Here is a 22,189-nt window from a genome sequence, read left to right as displayed (position 1 = left end):
TGCATTCAGCTAGTCGAGCCTATAATATACTTTCGGAGTCCATCCGACAGGCAGAACATTTTAAAAAATTTAAAAAATTAATTAAAAAATTCGTTTTGGACGAACGACATCAAATTAATTTGTTACTAAGAGCCTGACGTCCTAGTAACATAGTATGTTGTTCTTTTTTTTGTATTGGCAAATCCTGTTGTTTGCAATGGTTTGTAGTTCTTTTTGTTTATTATTATTTTTATTAACTACTACATACAAAAGTTTTATTTACTGTCTAGATTATTTCTTCTGTATTTCTTTTTTGTTTGTTGCTATAGTTTATTTCATAAAATACGTATATTTTTTAATCGAAAATTTTGGCAGTTTCATCGCATACAAGCTGTGCTTTCGCGATGTTCTGTGTTGGTGTTTATTTGTATTTATTTGTATATTATATATAATATAATCGATGTAAATTAGCATGTGAACAATTGACAAATAAACATATTATTATTATTATTATTATTATATTATTATCACACGTGGAGGTGATGACCACAACACGATTTGACCCCGTTAGATTTTTTATTGTGGGTTTTTTTGAGTCGTAGGTATATGCGAATAAGCCACAAACCACAGCGGTCTTCAAAGTCAACAAAACCCGGTCAAATTCAGCCTGATTTTGTTACAAACGAATAAAAAAATTGGATGATATCTCACATACGCTTTGTTTTATTTAATTTGAAAAATAGAAGGCGCTTAATGAAAAACCATATATCTATAACAATTGCTTTCAAAATCAACCACTAACTGCATAAATGAATCCAGCAAGTTCGATATTCAATTTTCCTTTCCACCATAAATTGATTGGGAACCGCTCACTGATTACAATAGTCAAGCAAACACTATTACTATTCTATGTTATCATAGCGAAAATGCACCGCAGATTGGCCTGATGTTAGCACTTTGGCAAATTACATCTGTATATTCATGAGTGTCCGTCTAATATATTTGGGGGAGATCGCAAAATGTAATAACGGGGATTATTTCTGCGCTTCGCCTAATACGATGGCCAATATTTGCGTATAACTTGCTGATCGTATACTTGTTCGAGATATGTTAATACTCGTATAGACAGACCATGTCGAATGGTTGAATTGGCAATTTCATTATTAAAATGCTGAATGCGATTTGAGAATTTTCCTACCAACTTTTTCCCATGACGTGGGAACAGAACCCTCAAATATTCAGTTTTTTAACCACCATCACTCAAACCTCAAATAAAAAAATTAATTCAGTCAACGAACTATATGGCGAGTTGGCTGTCCTTGTTCATCTTTCACTGCCTGAACCACTGTGCATGCTGTTTTTGGCGAGTGCATTGGCTTGGGATGTGGGGATTGAGCAAACCAGCCATCGGATGCCTGATTCCACGTAGCTGGATACGGGAATGACAGAATTACGTGAGGTTCTGTCGCCTCTTCAAGGCGAGGCTATCAGGTTCACGGTCACCAGGAGCTGCCCTTAAGGAGGGGTACTATCTCCTGTTCTGTGGTCGCTCCTGGTGGATAGTCTGCTTAATGCCCTCGACAGAAAAAAAGTTGATCTGCAAGCTTATGCAGATGACCTTGTTATCCTGGCAAGGTCCACATCGGGAAGGGTAGCTTCTCAAGCGCGTTGGACGTTGTTCACTGTTGGTGCCTGAGGGAGCAGATGTCCGTCAACCCAGCAAAACTGTGTTAATCCCCTTCACCAAGAGAAGCAAATTCGTCGATCTAACGCCACTTCCTCTCAAGGGTGTGGTCATTCCATTTGGAACGGAGGTTGAATATCTTGGCATTGTCCTTGATAAAAGACTTACCTGGAACGCTCACTTGGAAAAAGTTTTACACAAAGCCAGACTGTCTCTATGGACATGTCGAAGGATTTATGGTAGATTTGTGGGGTTTAGGTCCCAAACAAGTCCATTGGATTCATGTGATGATTGTCAGACCAATGATCATTTATAGTGCAATTGCTTGGTAGCCGAAGGCTTTACAGAAAACGGCCCAAGCGAAGCTCTCTGGCATACAGAGACAGGCTTGTCTGGCTATCAGTGGTGCCGTCAGTACCACACCGTCAGCGGTCATGGAGATCCTTCTGGATCTACCTCCTCTCCACGTTTTTCTGTAAAGAGAGGCTAGATGGACTGCATACAGACATGTGCACATTGCCAATCACACAAATCAATTCAATGCAGAGTGCAACAGACTGTTGGTTGGCATTTGAAGTCACAGCATTCTGGAAATGACCTCTGACTTCATGCCTTTTAGTTACTCATAACCTTCAATTTCAAAAATCCAATAGCCTCATCGCTATTCAATCACGAATCCATACAAATTGTTGTATTCTTCTGAATTCGTACTGAACGATGTCAATATTGGGAGTAGTGAAACTGTATATTTTACAATGTTAAGTATACTATTATACTACTATTATAGTACACTATTACAGAAATATATTCAAACCGAAATCATGTAGCAAAAAATTTAAATCAAAGCAATAATTTTAAAAAACATTTGTCAAGGAAAGAGCTCATATAGATATCTCTTTTTTTTCCTACTACTTGGGAGCCGTCTGACTTGTCCATTTCTCCCAAATCTCTGGATAATACTAGAGCCTCATCCTTTTCATAACACCCATCCCATCGATTTTGTTTTCATAGATCATTTGCTGAATGCATATCATATCATTCTGGACATAATTTGGGTTGTCCATAAATTGTTTCTGGTTCCACACTGTGAATTTTAATCTGATTTTATATCTGAATTCGCGTATTTGTGTTCAATTGTTAACATAACAAATTATTGTTATTTTCATATTATTACTTGCAGGACTTTCATTCAGTAAGTCTTACACCGCTGCAAAGAGCTGCCAACTTTGATTAATGAAAAATTAATAATTATCCTCCATGAAAGTTACATGAATTTGTGTTATGAAGTTCACCAAACTTTATACTATGATGCCACTAGCGACCCGTCAAGGGCTCCGTTTTGGAAATTTTAGTATTGCCGTAATCCTTCTTTCAAGGTTTATTTCTCCCTAATCAATTATAATATGTAATATTTTTATAATTCTCAATCCTGGAAGTAACAAAAATATCAGTTTTTGATCAAAATTGTTGTTAATTTGGTATGATCCAATAGCATCTCAATTCATTTACCATCTTAAACGCGTAGGCTTTGCTTGGTTTCTATGGCAGAAAAAATTAATGCGTTGTTGATATCTTGTTGAGAACTGTCAGACGTTTATGAACATATCAAAGATGTATTCAAATGATGAAAGGATGGATATGCTATTTAGTTATGCAAAATCAAATAAAAATCCTTTTTTGGCAAGGAATATGTATGTTGAGCTATACCCGAATCGTCGTATTCCTAACATCCAAATGACCATGGGTCATTTGACAGAAAAAAAACAAGACAATGTGGTTACTGGAAGTGTGAGGAAACGAATAAATGTTATGGGTAAGCAAATATTACCACATAAAAATTTACATAGTGAAAACATATTTTTTTCAATTTAGGATTGGCCAGTTACAAAAGTTATGCTAATCAAGATTGTTCTTTATGAGAAATTGCCCACGAAATGGGGATTTCTGTAAAATCCTATTTTGAAAAAGAAAAAATATAAATGCTACAGGATAAGTAAAGTTCATCACCTCAATGAAAGGGATTACGGAAGGAGAGTACCTACGATTTGCGAAGTGGTTATTTGAAAAAATATAATATGGACGGACGAATCAAAATTCACCAAAAATGGTTGGTTTAACAGAAATATCCATTATAGGTGGAATAATACAAATGAACATTTACATAGGGAAACCAGTTTCCAAGAAAAGTTCGAAATAAATGTTTGGTTGGGAATTGTGGGAACATACATCCATGGCCCTTTCCTTTACGATGACTATTTGAATAGTATCTTCATTTTCTATTCAATGAATTCGATGGCTATTTAGATGAATTTCCACTGAATATCCGCCATGAAATACAATATTTTCATCAATACGGCGCTGCTCCCCATAATGCAGCAATGGTGAGGGAACATTTAAATGCAATATTCAAAGGAAATGGATTGGAAACAATGGAACAATTAACTGGTCAGCTCGATCCCCAGATCTTACTCCTTTAGAATTTTTTTGTCTGGGAATACATAAAGGATGAAGTTTTTTCAATACCAAGTACAGATATCGACTATCTCAAACGAAAAATGAGAGATGCATGTATTTGTATTACTCCTATTATGCTATAAAATTGACACAGAAATTGTCTGAACCGACAACTTATGTCCATTCAACAAAAAGGTCGTCAACTCGAGCATTTAATGTAGATTATTGCCATGTAGCTTTGATTTTCCTTAATCGTTTCACTTTTTCCAAAAGTGAAATAAATAATAATAAAATAAATTGTTTTTCTGTTTGATTGTTGTCACTAACGATGGTGGTCATTTCAAATGAAAGTCTATAAAAATATCAAATGTGACATATCCTTCGATTGTTAATTTATCGCTTCAGTACCGAAAAACAGAGATGAATGAGTGAGTGTTAAGTGAGTGACTTTCGCATTTATAAGTATAGATAGATTGCGAATCTGTTGACCAGTAACTCTGTTTGCGACCTTGAAATACTTCCAAACTATGCAGGATATTTTCAAAAGCAATCTTTTATTTTTCCGGCACTAGCCTAATGTATGCTGCTGATAATTCCCCAACGTTATGTGCGCCAATATACATCGGAGCCGTGTGATTCTAAAAATAAGGCTTTCTAAGAGCACATCTATTCGGAGGGATGGTTGTAAAGAGCACCAGATGACAAGTTGTTACACGCCGGCGACATGACACCGTAATAGCTCCTTCGCATTACTCTAAAAGCACTTTCTAAAAAAATAACATTAACGCCACACCGTTATAAATTATGTTTTCACGCTAAGAGGACGCTTCGTCGTTTTTGTCACTCCGGGATTTTTCTCTACTCAAGAAATGTTTTCGCCAAATCGCCAAAAATTGGTATTTATCGCGGAAGAAATCGGATGGAAACTCGTGAGAAACTGCAGTAACTTTATCTGATGTGGTAATGGTTCACTAGTGAAGAGTTATCGTTGATGATAATACTTCTGAACATTACTTGAAAAATAACTGTTATAACTTATTCAAAAAGTTATAACTTTATTCAAAATGGTTATTTACAATAACTGTCAAGATGATAATCCAACCCAACTGTCACGAAATAAGAAATAAGAATAAATTATTAAAGTAATGACAATAATATTTTTCATTTGGTTTAATCCATATCCAACAAAGAGAATGTTCAATATTAAATGGGAATGGGAAATGTTCCTCAATTTGGGTTATTACAGCAAATGCAAGTTTGAACAAAATAAAGTTGAGTTTAATTCTTGAGTTTTTCAAATTTACTTCGAGAAGTATTCAAATTGATGTTTTAATTTTTAAAAGGATTTGTTTCTAATTCAAATATTGGCAACAGCGCCTATACCAAGTTGGAATAATTTATACGTACCTACCTAGATATTCTACTTTGAAAAATGAAAATTATTAACAATTGAGGCAAAATATAAATTATACTTCAATACCACCTGCGCGAGCCACATAAACAACAGTTGTTTTGTTATTTATTCATATAGAGGAAGCTAGGTTAGGTGCACAAAATTTCATATGTCAGAGAATGTCTCGGAACTCGGAACATAAGTGAACAGAACAGCACGCCTCTGAAATATATCATCTTTGTTTGTCTCATAGAGGTAACAGATTCATTGTCCTTTATTAGCTATAACCGATGTTGCCAATTGGTGAAATAGAAACGAATCCCTTTAAATGTTGAATGCATTATTCCATTCCTCTTTTTTAAGTATTCAAATAATATTTTAAAGAAAAAGGTTGAAATGATAAGTTCAAAATGCGTTGTTTTAGAGCTCTTTTATGAAAACTACTTGATTTTCGTCAGGAGGAACATTCCCCATTCAACTGACATGTGCATTTAAGACATTGAATTCACCATATATCTACTTTTAGTCTATACCCAATGATATTATATCTAATATACCTTCGAGTAACTCCGATTGCAGTAAATATTTGAACACTACAGTAACACCAATGAAATCAGTATTTCTTGTTCCATTTTCAGATGCAAAGTTATATAATATATTACACACGAAATTAAAAAATAGATTATCATCTGGGCATGATGAGGTAATGTTCATTATGAAAAAAACCTTTCATTTCTCATTTCACCTCTAACAGAATCTTTCCCAGATGTGCTCAAAATCGGCAAAGTGACACCAATCCTTAAAAAAGGTGACTCAAGGCTACTGAAGAATTAAAGGCCCATTTACAGTAGTGAAGGTTTTCGAATACTCATTTCTTCATCGATTACTATCATTCTGCAAAAGAATTCGAAAATTATCTCATGGACAGCAGTAGACTCTTATCATGAAAAAATTGTGGATTTGATGGATCGCGGTGAGTGATCTGTTGGAAACTTTTGTGATCTCAGTAAGGCATTCGACTGTGTCGATGAAACCACCCTAATGAATGAGCTCCAGGAATACGGAATAAGAGGTATCCCATACCAGTGGATGTGTAGTTTCCTCAGTTCACGAAACCAATACGTTGCTCTTGATGACATAACTTCCTCTATACAGAAGGTCAGCATTGAAGTTCCTCAAGGGTCAGTTTTAGGATCGATTTTGTCCATTTCATACATGAATTTTAGACGAATCAATAATTTTTCGATGAAAATGTGAGTCAGTTGCCAACTTCTCCAAAGCCCATTCAACGAACACATGTCGTTGTTTATGGTCGTTTACTTTCAGTTCCTGGATCACTTGAATTTTGTTTGGCTGCAAGCCCAAGTCACAACGCAAAATTCGCCAAGTTGTGGTCTGCACACCCTCACAGGTAGCGGTGATGTTTTTGGCAGATCTTGCGTTTTGTCGACGTTTGGTCGATCGTTTACCGAACCAGTGGACTCAAATTCATCAACCACATTGCCAATAGTCCTCTCGGTAGGACGATTATGGCGGTCATGAAATGGGGGAAGCGCGCGGTACAAAATTATTTCATAATTCAAAATCATACATATAAGAAAATAAAGGAAAAAGTAATACAAATCATGAAATTATGAAACAACAAAAATTAATTGGAGCTCCGAGGCGACTTCATTGATTCCAGTGACGCATTTGCTTTTTCAGCTGCAGGAAAATCCGAAAAAACCTGCAGCACCCCATCATCTGAAGATCTTGATCTGCCAATGTCCTCTCTTTCATGAAACAAAATGTAGGGTGTCTCCAAAGGCTCTAATAAATTCCAGACATCCCCACAACACTTAGTTACACGACTATCGTCCAACTTAAACCAGTCCGTTTCCTCTTTGACCAATGCGTATTAATGACCAGATCAAACGCCAGAACCACAGTGCACAGATTATAATAGTGGTCTGATAGATTGAAGTGTTCATCTATTTCGAACCTTTGTAAGAGTTTGGTACTTCCGTCAGGGGTTCAGTCGTGTTTAAAGATCATCAGTGTTATCATTAGATTAACAGGTGCCTCAGCCATACTTGTTTTCTTACAATAATCAGTTAGTTTAGCGCATGTTTGGCAATACAGATGCTCATCACCCGTTAAAATTTCCATTTTCAAATGATTAATAAGCTCCGCACGGACTGGTTATCAGTCATATTAGGAAACGCTAGTTGAAGTTCCAGAAAATCACATACGTTTTTACTACCTCTTGAACATTTACTACAAAGTAAACAAGTGAGGATTTTTCCAAAAAGAGATCTACAAATACAAGACGAGATAGACTTTTGTTTAAAGGTGGTTGACAATATTTCGTGGTGTATTTCATCAGTTCGGCCTTTGACGTTGACCATTGTCAACGAATTGCCTTTTTCAGACGTATTGGTGAAGAGGACCGACAATAAATGGGAACCATCTATATATCAAAAACCTACTCACACAGGACAGTATCTGAATCAGAAATCCAACCACCATCAATCGACTGAGAGAGGAATCATCAAGACTCTACTAGACCGTGCCTTTGGGCTCTGTAATACAAAGGAAGATCTCGGAAGGGAACTAGGCATCATCAAAAACGACCTTCAACGGAATGGTTCCTCCAGAGTGATGGTAGAACGGGCTTTAGCTAGAAGACAGCAAGAGCTCCACAAGGAAGAGAAGCCTCCACAACCAGTACTTGTACTTCCCTACATCAGAGGATTATCGGGAAGGATACGAAGGATTGGGTCCAAGTATAACATTAGGATCTGCTCCAGATCTGTTAACACTATCCGTAGCAGCCTCACGAAAACCAGGCCACCAAACGCGGACTGCGATTCCAAGAATTGCATTTATCGGATACCCTGCGGAGAATGATACTTCGGTGAAACTAAGAGGTCATTGAAAGTTCGCATTGCTGAGCACAAGAAACACACACAGCGAGGAGAAACCAGCAAATCCGGAATAGCAGAGCATGTTTGGGCTCATCAACATAATATCAAGTGGGCTCATGCTGAAATCATCCACAAAGAGGAACACTGGTTTTGGAGAAAATTCAAAGAAGCCGCATATATGTTGTCCAAGAACGCATTTAGTCAAGCTAGCGTAGAGATACGTAACATATGGAAACCTCTAATCAAAAGAAAAACGACCAACTCCTGCCAAACGGTCATCTCCCGCTAAAAACCAATGAAGCGGAGAGAGAGGAGAGGGGATAGGTGAAAGCACTCGAATGGCCTATAAATAGTCAGATCTCGGAGGAATAAGTCCAGTTATCACCCGATAACGATTGTGGATACTAACAATCGAAACGTCGTGACATAACTTGGTTTGAAATATTTTTCTTTTAATTTTTTCATTTTTTGTTAATAATAATTTTTAATTTTTTTAATTTCCAGCTTTTATTAATATTTCGATTTCTATTTTTTGTTTGTTGTTTGGTTTATGTTATTTCTTTGTAATTTCAGTTTTTTCGTTCAAATAAAATTTGTTATTTTCGGTTAATCTTTTTAATATTTTTTCAGGAATTTCAAATCATTTTATATTAGACAATGTAAGTCCGAACTGATGAAATACGAGACAGACTGTACTGAATCATTCAATTCAGAGCGGTTAGGAGTATTGTTTCTGGTATTTTTTTGCTCACGAAGATTATTCAACAAGAACTCCCAGAATTCGGAGCAATCCTCTTGGTGTCCTAACAAGTATTTAGTTGACTTCAAAAACTCCAGGAAATCGATTGGTGGAAAAGATGATACATTCGTACGAAACTGCAACTGCATGAATAATTGTTTGAGTTTGGTGACTAAGTAGGAAACATTATCGTTCTCGTTCATCGTTTTTGAAATTCTTCTTCATGAACAACACTTGTAAAAAGCTATTTATGTAGTGAGTGTTTCCGAAATTATCTAATCCAGTTTTCTCCATAAAATTTTCAGGACAACTGTCTACTGATTCGTTAGGAAGAACATGTTTCACATAATCTGTATCAGAACCATTTCTTAGGCTGCAATCAATTCTTCAAAGTGATGAAGGGTTCCGTAGAGGGATCGATTCGGCTCTTGCTTCATGAAGCTCTTCCACTGAAAAGTAACCAGAACCACGAGGACTGCAGCTCATATTTGGTGGGCAAGAATGACCTAAGTCCATTGACCACACTGAAAAAGAAGAAGGTACATCAATCACTTGCGAATTAACCTTGATAGGAGACTAATGAATATACACATATCTAGGCTTGTTTCGAAGAGATTTTAGTTTCATACTGAAATGAGGGCAATGCATGATCTCATCGAAATTATGTGAAGGAGGAATAGTTCCAAGAACCGAACCAGCATTGCCACGTTGAATGGTAATACTAATTATTTCTATCAAAAAGAAGTAAAACGGTGATCTTTCGTTGCTTGGCCTATTCTCCTTTCGAGCTCATGAACGAATAACAGAGACTCCGGGCCATAAATACCAAAATTTTCACTACTACTGGATGGAACAGATAGTTGTTACCAAGATTTTGGTAATTTTTTCGTTCTAATTTTTTTGCCAGACAATGCTACAGTTCCAGCAGACTTCGAACTTTCGGCTAGATGGGAATCCGCAACCGTTTCAACGCAAGTTTTCAATGTTCTTTTTTGAAGGATTTCTAATTTGTTTACGTGTGTGGCTGCTACAGATACTCGGGAAAGAACACCATACCTCGAATCATAGGTAAGATTTTTTACTCTCATTCAGTTGTTTTTTATATTTCCCATCATTTTTCTTCCAACGATGTTTTTTACCATTTCATTTCTACCTTTCATTTTCACTAAAAATTTCATGTAATTTTTGTTGTTTTGAAGTGGTAAATAAAAAACCTTGCGCGCTCGTGACCCGATAATAGTGATGATAAATGCATGGGGATGCAACATATGGCCGCCAATAAAACAAAATCAAAGCGGCTGAAAAGTGCAGTAATAAAACAGTATCGACGGGATTAGCGCCCTCTGATGCACTAAACATGTGGCGAATTCTTCCACGTCAACGGCTTCTTTATTATACGTTATTTTCGGATTAAGGGCTCTGCACATTACATATACTTTACTTGCTTTGATTACTTGATGTATGGGTGACATATGGGGCGAAGAAAAGTATATGTAAGTGTGTTTATATCGAAGCCGATGAGACGAAAAAATTAAAAACGTTATTTTCGATACACTGGGGTGGTCCTTGATTTGTTGTGATGATATTTGATCAAACAAAAACTTCACCGGGTGAAATTGGATTCTCTCATAGATTATTGAAAATATTTTCAATATCATTCATTGAAAAAAAAGATCTCATTAATCCTCAGCTCGCACAAGTTTCGACTTTTGAGGTGAGGAACAGCTGGTTTAGGAAAAAACAGATTTCAACAGATGTTATCAGGCATAGTGGGAAGAATTATCGGCCTATATTTCAAGTATTTTATATTTTGAAATATCCTAAGACAAATATATGGGTTTTGACAATAAATATTTGAATGAGTTTATGTAAAAAAAACATTTTACTTTTTTACGTATCCAAACAATACAAAGAGTGGGGACCTTTCAATGAAAAAAAATCGTATATGATGGAATTGCTGGACGATACTTGATGAAAATCCATAACTAACGTATTCAAGAAACACTTTATTGTGAGATTTTCACTAAACAGTTTTTCAAAAATGCAAAACGTGTTTCGTGTAAAACTTTTTAGTGAAAATCTCACAATAAAGTGTGTTTGAATGAAAATATGGTCTTTCAATGAATTTCGAGAAGATTAAGATAAAAAAGTGTTTTTTAATTGAATTGTAAGAACATTCATGTTCTTACAAGAGATTTGCATTGAAACAATATGTGATTTTGACGATATCTGAACAGACGGTATTTTGACGGCCAGTTGTATTACTTTCATGTCAAAATATAGTAATAACGTCCGCGAACAAAATAATAGCGATCAAGTAGTTCAGGTCAAGTATCGAGCCGTGTGGCACTCCCTTCGTAATATGAGAAACTTATAACATTGTTGACTCCAACCTATTACGGACAATTACGTAGTGATGAACAGAACATCATAGTCTACGCCTTCTATAAATGATACTACTCTCTTCATATAAAAATGAAAATATGGCATTCTGGTTTTCTTTATTTGTTTGAAATTCAAATTGTTTGGATTTTTGGAATATTCAAAAAGTAATTTGAACGATTTTAAATCAACTCCTCAATGAGTTTAGGGAGTGAGAGAATAAGTGTTATAAGTCGATAATTCGAGGGATTTACTTGATCACTGACTTTCTATAAAGGGATTACATCAGAGGTTTTCAAAAATGAAGGACAGATTGATGTATTGCCTTATTGATATTTCATCAATTTTAAATGATAATTTAAAAAAAAAATTATTAACGAAATGTTAATCATGAAAAGTATTGCCTGGTGTGTGGAAAAATAATTCTTTAGGCATGAGTTATTGGTGAAAAATATTATAGTTGACATTATTTTCCAGAAGTTGATGAAGAACGATTTTGAAAGAGACTCCGGGAACAATGGTTTGACAAATTGTTAAAATCCATTGAACAGTGATATAAGGTTGAAAATCTACTAGTCTACAGGGTGTTTCAAATTCAATCCTCACTATTGGGATCTCGGAAACTATGAGAGATACGAAGATGGCCAAATTGGGGCAAAGTTGCGCATTTACCTGACTAACAATATGCCGTTGAGAAAGTTCTGAAATTCCGAGTGTATCCGGGGATATTCGGAAAAAACAGAAATTTCCGAAAATGGTTTTTATTTTTTTCTGGCTTTGATTTTCGAAGGATTCGAAAATAAATTGCACTTCCACATTGCCACTTTTTCTTTGCTACACAATGGTGTTTTCAGATTTACTATCCGAAGTTTCGTCTTCCGGTCACTATCATCAACTTTAATTTTTCTAATGGGCGCTGCATTGGATTCTTTCTATTTTGAATAGTACCATATTTTACCTTTTCAATGATGTACCATAATCAATTATCACCCGAAGACGATTGTGGATACCAACAATCGAAACGTCGTGGAGTAACTTGGTTTGGAAACTTTTAATTTTTATTCTCCATTCCTTGTAAATAATTTTTAAATTTACATCTCATGTTACTAGTTAATTTTTTTTGTTTTTTATTTTGGTTGCTGCTTGTATTTTATCTCATTGTAATTTCAAATATCACAAGTTAGCATTCTTTGATGTTTCTAAATTTGACTTTCAATTTGTTACACTGATTGACACTTCGTTATTGTGAAAGTTATTGAATTTTTGTCGAAAAATGGCTTTCACGAATGAAGAAAAGAGAGATATGATACAAATTTATTAAATATACGATAAAAGCAGTCTTAGGACATCGAAAATATGTTTAAACTTGTATCCCGAAAGACGACAACCACATCGAACTATGTACAAGTTATTTGATCAAAATCTCACCGAGTTTGGTTCGGTTGAAAAGCCAATGAAAAACTACGAACAAACTTCCGAATCCTCTAACAATGCTGTGTTGAAGGTCCTCAATATTTTGATATTCCCTCTGACCATAAACTCTATTTTTCAGTGTACCCCATAAGAATGTATCCATAACTCTCAAGTCTGGAGACCTTGCTGGCCACCTCACTGGCTCATTAAACCCTATCCTCTACCCTTGAAACACCCTGTATAAATAGTTATTTTTATGAACCCAGTCTACGCATATAATCGACTGTGTTTTCCAGCCATATTGTGCACTTCTGTTCATATCTATTTTTTGTATAAATATGTACTTTGGATTATGAAGTGAAGTACACCATAAGGTACACGATATTTGATGAACTATTATCAGTGAATGTAAACACTCATTTATATTGACATACGAATTTTAGGAATTACATTAGAACTTATCGGGAAAATCTATATATTCGATCTCATATTTGTTACAACACAGTCTGAACTGCGTCACAACTAATTAATCTGATTGTTTATATGTCTGAGAAACGTCGTAAATATTAATCAAATTGTTAATCAATGGGTTCAAGACTTTTCTTATTTCTATCTAAGAGATCTATCTACATAATATGCATAGCACTGAAGATTCGAAATGTCAAAGGAAGACACACATTTTACTTTTTGGAAATAACAATCAAAATGTCAAAGTAACATACTGTACTGGTATGTGTGATTGATGACTTCTTTACTTTACGATAATTCATGATCACTTAAATGAAATGAATAAAAACACTTTTGTCTAAAATGTGTACTGGTATTTCTACAAAATATCACGTTTGTTATGTCATTGAAATTTTTATCAAAATGCATATTGTCAAAGGATTATCGGTTTTCTTAAGGACAAAGCACACGCACTACAGGAAAATCCTTAAGGCGCTCTTAGAGCGCTGCCTGTGCGAACGTAGCGAATCGCATTGGATTTGAATCACTGGAGACAAAATCCATTTGGAAAAAATTCTCTGGAAGTTTATTCCACACAAACGCAGTTCTCTAGATGAAAAACTTATTAAACAGTGAAGTTCGAGGTGTACTGAGTTGAACCTCAAGACACTCAGCAGCCACAGCCTGTCGTGTATTTCTGATATGTGCCGCTCTTGGTGGAATCAAATGTGGCAAGTCACTTGAACACTTCCCGTGAGACACGGAAAAAAAAATGTTGCGAAAATTTCCACAATTGTAAACATTTTTGTTACAAATTATATCGCATATAGGGACAACTCCAATTTGTAATATTATGTACTACACCACTTGTGTACATACTTTTTCACTAAATTATTCTACCATTCGATATATTTTGTTTTGAAAACTTGCATAACCTTGTGTTACCAGTAACTCTCAATAGTAACAGTTTCTCATTAAAATCTGTAGGGATTTTTCAAATAAAATTGTACTAGATCTTGCTTCAATTTTTCACGGAATTACATAAAAATTTGTCGAAATATTCAAAACATTATTGTATTGAATAATTCTATAACTTTTATCACGAATTTTTAAAAATTGTACTAATCAACACCAAACCATCAGTCAAAAATTCATACAGCACATGATAATAATTTACTGGAATTGTGCTAATAATTGCAATATATTGTAGCGAAAACTCAAACAAATTATATGAGTAATTACTATGCAATGATTAATGAATGGAAACCTTTCTGTCACTTTCTGAAACAGAATGTTTTAATTATCACTAAACATTGTTTGAAAAAGTACAACATATTTGTGGAGGAAAATAAGACAGGAAGTATCGATTCAACTTCATTTCACAGTAAACCAAAATATGTTTCTGATACCTATACTTCTTGTTCTATAATCATTTATAAAATATAACAAAAATCGAATTCAAAAAGTTAAATGTAACATCAACATATCTTGATAAAGTGATTTGTCAAAAAAGTTGACAGGCATAGTTAGGAAGTTCAAAAATGGTAAAGGATTTCAAAATTCAAAATACAAATCATTGATCTAGTTTTTATTTTGAATAAAAAATTGGAAAGATGACAAACGATGTAAAATCAAACAAAAATAATTACGTTGAAAATGTCTATATGGTATAAGTAAGTAAGTAAGTAAGATAGGATCAAACTATCGATTTTTCTCATTTCAAGATTTTCCTATCAATTCAGAAAAAACTTCAAGAATAATTATTTCTAGTATTGCCAGTTTTAACAAAATGGAAATTTTACCAAAATATTCTTGTAATAAATTATTTGAATCCTTGAATAAATATAACTAGACCAAAGTTCACCCCTAGCGGCTTTGGGATTTCCTTCATTATTAACATTAGGTGTACATTGAACTTCTGGGTTTTCCTGAGGGAAAATATCATAAATTTGAATTGAAGGGGTTATATTTTTTAGGAGTGATAAATTTCTTGTGCCAATGTTCTAAATCTCTCACAGGATATTCTGAAAATAAATTAAAACTCGGTGAAGGAAGTGATATAAAATGTTATGATTATATACTGATGAAATTAGCGAGAAAACTTTTTAAATAAAAAAATTCTAAACTAATTTTTTATTTATTTATATATTATCAAATATTTCACTTGTTGAAAGGTACAATGGAAAAAGATGAAAAAACATATCTTCTAATATACAATAACAATAAACGTCAGCTTAAAAAAAGAAAAAACTATTTACATTTACAAAAGATTTGCCAAATGAAAAAGAAACAAATAACATAGACAGGAATAAAATCATCGATAAAATTCATCCAAGGAGTAGCAATTTTTTTCAATTAAAAAAGTTTTCAATCTAGATTTAAAAATATTTATATTAGGGGCTGCCTTTATATTTACGTTCGATGTGATCGAGGTACTAGCAAATTTCCAGAGCGGGTTGGATAATCATGAGTTTGCTTGTTCGATAAAAAACTTGATTTGTTATTATAAACAAAAATACATAATTCATAAATATATATCCCAACAACCGTAAGAAGTTTCAGGTTTTGGAAAGAGCTCCTGCATGACTCTCTCCATCCCAGTTTAGCAATTATTCGGACTGCCGACTTTTGTAATATAAAAATCCTTTCCACGGACGATCCCATACCCCAATTCAAAATCCCGTATCGCAAATGACAATGAATAGTGGCATAGTTCAGATTCAGCAAGATTTCAGCATTACAGTAGTTAGACAAGAATCTTAACGCATAACAATTTTTACGTAGTTTTTCACAAAGTGAGTCCATATGTGGTGTCCAGGTGAGTCTGTAATCAACTGTGATGCCTAATAATTTAGTTTCTTTAGAGGATTCTACATGAAAATCATCATCCTCATATATACTGAAAATCTCGGACTCATTTGTAACCATAGTAAATTTCATCAGCACAGTTTTAGTTATATTGATTTTCAGGTGATTTTTACTTGCCCATGTTATAATTTGCTGGTATACCTTTCCAGTAATATCTGATAGAGTTGCCGAGTCTTTGTCTGTCAAAAGGAAATTTGTATCATCCGCATATGTTACCACGTGCACTGATGAAAGTTGTTGAAAATAGTGAAACAAGTCATTCGCAAAAATGATGAAGAAAAGTGGTCCAAGTATAGATCCTTGAGGGACACCTTGCTCTATTTTCCGTGGTTCACTCACAGTGTCGTCAACAATCACTCGTTGAATTCTGCCATGCAGATATGATTTAATTAACTTGACTTAACTTAATTAATAGTTTCATAATTTGTTCATATTTTTGTTACAAATTAGTTGTAATAGAAAACAGTTTCCTATGGTAAATTATTTTTTACAATAAAATTGAGGCTTACCTTTTATTTTTGTCGTCTTTCAATTCATTCTTAATCATTAAGGATTGCTATATTATTTCTTGAAAATACACGTCCTGATGGTTTATAAGTATCCATTATCAATTTACCATCCTCACTGGTATCCAAAAGCCTTTTTACAGTCTGAAATTTGAGAAAGAAATATTTATTCATGTAAACCATAATACACAACATATTTCAAAAGGTACATAAATCTGATATTGTTCTGAAAAATATGCATGGAATATACTTGAATGAAAATGAAAATCGAGGAAAAACCATTACAAATTTAAGAGTTATCCCTGCTGGACCAATACCTAATATATAATAACGCCACAGTAGCTTTTTCGCTGTGAGGTCTCACGTGTAGAGTTTCCTCAATATACTCAGGATTGTATTCTTCCAAAGTGGTAGTAGTAGCGTCACCTGCCTGAGCCTGATACGATTTGAGTTTTTACCACAATTTAGTTCGTGGCCCAATTTTGGGAACCAGTTTAAAAATGTAGGTATAAAAGAGCCTCATGGTCAATTTCATTCCTTTCAAGTAGGAAAACAAAATATTGGTTGGGCTACATAAAAAAAATATAACTTTCTGAAACAATGTATATTGTGAAATTTAAAATAATCGGTAGTACTTTGACTAAACAACGAATTTGTACATTACTCGAAAAACAACATTTTCCTTTTCTAATTTGATTTCTTCAATATCTCCATACGTAATCATTCTCACAAACAGAAGAAATATCTAATTAAAACAACTGAAAACTTTCGATACGAATGAGATTTAGAACTAGTTCTCATAGAAATCAAACAAAATATTGAAGATCTACTACTATTTCGGTACTCACCTGCGAAAACTTCGGTAAGGTTTTTAAAACCCTATTTCTTCAGCATATTTGCTATATCGGTTTCTGGACTCATTATTACTGATGGTAATATTCGTATTGACAACAATTATGAATCGCGGAAAACGAATGGATATCCACAAATATATTTCAACTTTCAGCACAGAACTATCACCACTACATTATATTAAGATTATCTCCCCTCACATCAATATCCAAAACAACACTAAATGCCTATCGCGTAAAATATTGTATATGGTCACCCCCTATTAACATATTGGAATTTCCCAAACGAGGTAATATTTATATTTTCGCAAAATATTTTTCATTTCTAACACAATATTTTAACATTCATTCCAACAATTGTAGTGATATATGATATTAATTTTTGTCGTTTTTTGAAAAACATGCTCATGGCTTCATTATTAAGTTCACAGTTGAATTTTATCATAAATTGGAGAGAAATACACAATGAATTATAGTGGATTGTACTATGGAATATATTAAAATATTGAAACAATTTATTTCGTAAATTGCTGAAATGTTTATTAGCAAAACTGAAATGAATTGTTTTGATATGCTGTATATGTAATTTAATGAATTACTACAATCAATAAGTACAATTTTATTTGAGATAACCTAATTCGAAAACTCAGGTTTTAATACAATTGTTTTATTTAAAACAACAATTTGTAGAAAATTACCGTGACACAATATTGTTTTAAAAATTATAGTGAGATTTTTTCCGTGGAGTATCTATAGAAGAGAGACAAATCTCCAACCTTTCTTCGATATTCCAGGCTATCAAGGTTGTACGTGATGTTCGCGTCTCCAATCAGGCGGATGGATCATTTCTGGATGGAATCCAGCAACTTTAGGGTATACTTGGGGCAGAGCTCCATACATGAGAACAATACTCCAAAGGTCTGATCTGAGCTATATAAAGCATCAAAAGTTCCTGAGGTATGTACAGTTTTCTGGTTCGGAACTGTGTTCCAAGCTTTTGAGAAACAGCCTTTGCAATTCCAGCGACATGATTGTGCCAAGATATTTTGGTGTCCATTTTAACTCCCAACAAACTTATCGAAGCAGAAAGCGGAATTGTCTGACTTTACATTATTATATCCGGTTCGGAGACATTTATCTTCTTGGAGAAAACCGATGCCTGGGTTTTTGTGGCATTGAATTGAACCTGATGACTTTCACCTCAATTCGAAATCACTTCCAGATCCTCAATAGGATATGCAACCTCCTGCTGTGGATGAAGATGTGCCTCCGTAGCCGATGACCTGGAATCCAAATGGACATGACGAGACAAGTGTGCTGTCGTCAACAAATCAAAAATTTTTATTTTTGGTTGTTTCCAATAAGTCGTTGATATACAATAAAAAGAGGGTTGGAAACAATATGGATTCCTGGGGAACACCAGCGTTGATGGTGTACACAAAAATCATCCGACAAGCCCTAGCATCGTAGTTTGTCCAGCAAACCCTCATGTCACACACTGTCAAAGGCCTTAGAAATATCAAGCGCAACAGTTCTTGATTCTCCACGTTTCCCGATTGCGTTATTCCAAATATGAGTGACATACGATAGAAAGTCGCCTGTTGATCTTTGTCCCCGAAAGCCATATTGATGATCGCTCAAGATGTTGAAGCCTTTCAAATATTTGTGGATATGGTGGTTTACGACTTTCTCCATGATTTTTGATATCACTGATAAGAAAACGACTGGTCTATAGTTATTTTGGTGCATAACATTCGTTATTAGCACTAGGAAAAGAAATTGATCCTGTTTTTTAGTGAATGATGTGGATGAATGGCATCGTATGTGCAAATGTATAGCAGCACATCAGTGTCAGTTTTTACAACATAGTGTTATAATGGCCTTTCAATATTAAGTTATGAAAACCTGTAAACACCTCTGGGAATTATTCAGGAAAAAAACAATCTATATTTTTCAGTCTTTCCAAGCTCATTTGTCTTATTTATATATAGTATCACATAACGAAAAGAAGGACAGACCTCGAAACGTGACAATTTTTGTAGATAGTCAAATCGTGGGACACCACGTTTCAAGCTTTTTGACCTTTCCAGTACGTTTTAAACCATAAAAAATCGTTTAGGAACTAACGTCCAGTTCTTTCACCTCAAATCCACGTCCTAGATCACTATAGGTCGACCACTTACAGGCTAAAATATCCGGAACCTTCATTTACATTATTATTGCCAAATGTCTGATCAATTTTTCGGGCTGTTTCTGCAAAGCTTTGGTTCAATTTGAATTCGTAGAAAATTGTGAGATTTTTCTCTTTTTCAGAGCTATTTTAGAAAGGTTTCAGAAGAGATAACCGTTGAAAAATTTGAAAGTTGAAAGTTTAAAAGCTTCTTTCATCATTGATTTTTTTTTCAATATTACTACCCATCCGTTATATATGATCAGAAACTACATGAAAAATTTTTTCCGCTATCGTTAGAAAAATGATTATACACAAATGCGTTGTTTATAAGATAATTTGAATATTTTGATTTGAAATTATTGATGAATATACGTCGAATAAAAAGTTATATGAATGATATAGTCATATTTATTACATTTTATAAGATATTCAAATATAGATATTAAAGAAATCCTGATTTCTTTTCATAAACAAATGCTATAAATGCAAGAGTTTGAATTTTGGGTTCAATTTTTCCATCATGTCTCAATCAGTTTATGTTTACAATAAGTTCAAAAATAAAAACCAGGGAGAATGATGAAAATCCACACCAGGATGAAGGGCCAGTTTCTATTTGCAGGTCCAAGTCACGACGCAAAATTCGCCAAGTTGAAATTCGCCAAGTTGTAGTCTGCGGAAGGCCTGGTTCTTGTGAACGACGCGAAATAGACTGCCTTGGATTCTCCTGCACACTCTCACAGTCATCGGCGATGATTTCGGCAGATTTTGTGTTTCGTCAACGTACGGGGGTTGGTCAATCGTACACTGAATTAGTGAATTCATATTTATCCACCACCTATCGAATGGTCCTCTCGGTAGGAGAATTATGGAGACCGTAAAATGGGCGAAGTGCACGGCACGTTCATGGTGATTTGGCAAAACAGACTGAATAAGTGACAACTACTTTGACAGATGTAGGTAGGTAAGTCTAGGTAGGTGGGTCTAAAGTGAGTGGGTCTATTCGACCCTCCACCGCAACCCATAAGGGTTTATTGTGGCTCACACCTATTCACACTCAGCCAAATAAACCCAGCTCCTCAACGAAGCCCATTAGTTTGTGTGGTGAGTGGTCTTTCAGGTCAAATGGTGAGAGTACGGATCTGCCGAACTCAAAGAACCTGATTCCCCAGCGGGGCAGGCACAAAGTATATGTTCTGCAGTTTCATAATTTTCCAGACAGAGTTGACACACACTGTCTTCCGACAGTCGAAGTCTCTGCATGTGATGACATATGTAGCTTCAACAATCAATTATCAAAGTTTGGAAATCCCTGTTGAAAGACCCTATATAATGCACACTTTTTGCTGGATCCTGTACTATAAACTCATTTAACAAAACGCTTTTCAAAACAAGCTTATACAAATAGTACAAATCATGTAAAAGAAGCAGTAATATTTCAAAGAAATTTGTTTTAATTTTCTTGGCCAACTCACAACAAAGATTGTAACACCGATTCATCTTTAATGTATCAAGTCAAATGTAAAAAGTATTCGTAAGACCACCTCAACGTTCACGTCACTCCCACCCAAAATATTTCGAAGGCATTTTATTTTCGACTTTTATCAAGAGAATAAATGGTTGGGTGGTATGTTGCGATAAACGAACCCATATCTGGACTTTCATGATGAACATAACGTTTTGGGATATTCATAGTTATAATGAGCGGTTTTAAAATTGTTGGAATGCCTTTGATTATGGTTGTGTATCGGGTATTTTTCAGATTCTTACAATTCATAATCCTGGAGTTGAAACATTGATTATATTTGCTTTCTTTGACGTTTCAGCTATCAATTCAAAATGAAATATGGAATATAGAATACATACCATGTATTAAGGATTACTGCATCACAAATTAGTTTATTTCATTTTGAACATTTATTCTTCAATTTCTATTTGTCCCTTTCGTAGTAGTCCTCGTCAAATATAATAATACACTTGTGCCAGCGGTTTTTCCAATCCTTGAAGCAGTTTTCTTGGACAAAACACAAGCACTGGAGAAAATCCTTAAGGTGCTCTTGGAGCGGTGACTGTGCGAAAGTAGTGATTCACATTAGATTTGAATCGCTGGAAACTGAATCCATCTGGAAAAATGTTCTCAGGACGTTTATTCTACATAAACGGCGTTTTCCAAATGAAAGAGTTCTTGGACAGTGAAGTTCGAGGTGTACTGAGTACTGAACTTCAAACAGCCACACTCTGTCGCGTATTTCTGATATGTACCGCTTTTGGTGGAATCAAATGTGCCAAGTCACTTGAACACTTCCCAGGAAAGTATCTATAGAAGAGAGGCAAATATCCAACCTTTCTTGAATGTTCCAGACTATCAAGGTTGTACGTGATGTTCGTGTCTACAAC

General features: G+C 34.6%; 1 long non-coding RNA gene across 2 annotated transcripts; it reads right to left on the bottom strand.

Annotated features, from left to right (window-relative positions):
* Nucleotides 1-8,411: 8,411 nt before the first annotated feature.
* LOC141485959 (uncharacterized) lies at nucleotides 8,412-17,835 on the bottom strand. Of its 2 annotated transcripts, none has more exons than XR_012467560.1 (3): nucleotides 17,620-17,835; nucleotides 16,775-16,915; nucleotides 8,412-9,679 (listed from the first exon to the last, which is right to left on the bottom strand). It is a non-coding gene; the product is annotated as an uncharacterized lncRNA (long non-coding RNA). The 2 variants fall into 2 exon arrangements; XR_012467559.1 differs by lacking the exon at nucleotides 8,412-9,679 and adding an exon at nucleotides 15,011-15,421.
* Nucleotides 17,836-22,189: the final 4,354 nt, after the last annotated feature.

The sequence above is a fragment of the Leptinotarsa decemlineata genome, unplaced genomic scaffold (assembly GCF_025532065.1).
Source record: "Leptinotarsa decemlineata unplaced genomic scaffold, Ldec_3_MD MMD2_tig00026340_RagTag_RagTag, whole genome shotgun sequence".
Lineage (NCBI taxonomy): Eukaryota > Metazoa > Arthropoda > Insecta > Coleoptera > Chrysomelidae > Leptinotarsa > Leptinotarsa decemlineata.
This window is presented reverse-complemented; position numbering and strand designations above follow the sequence as displayed.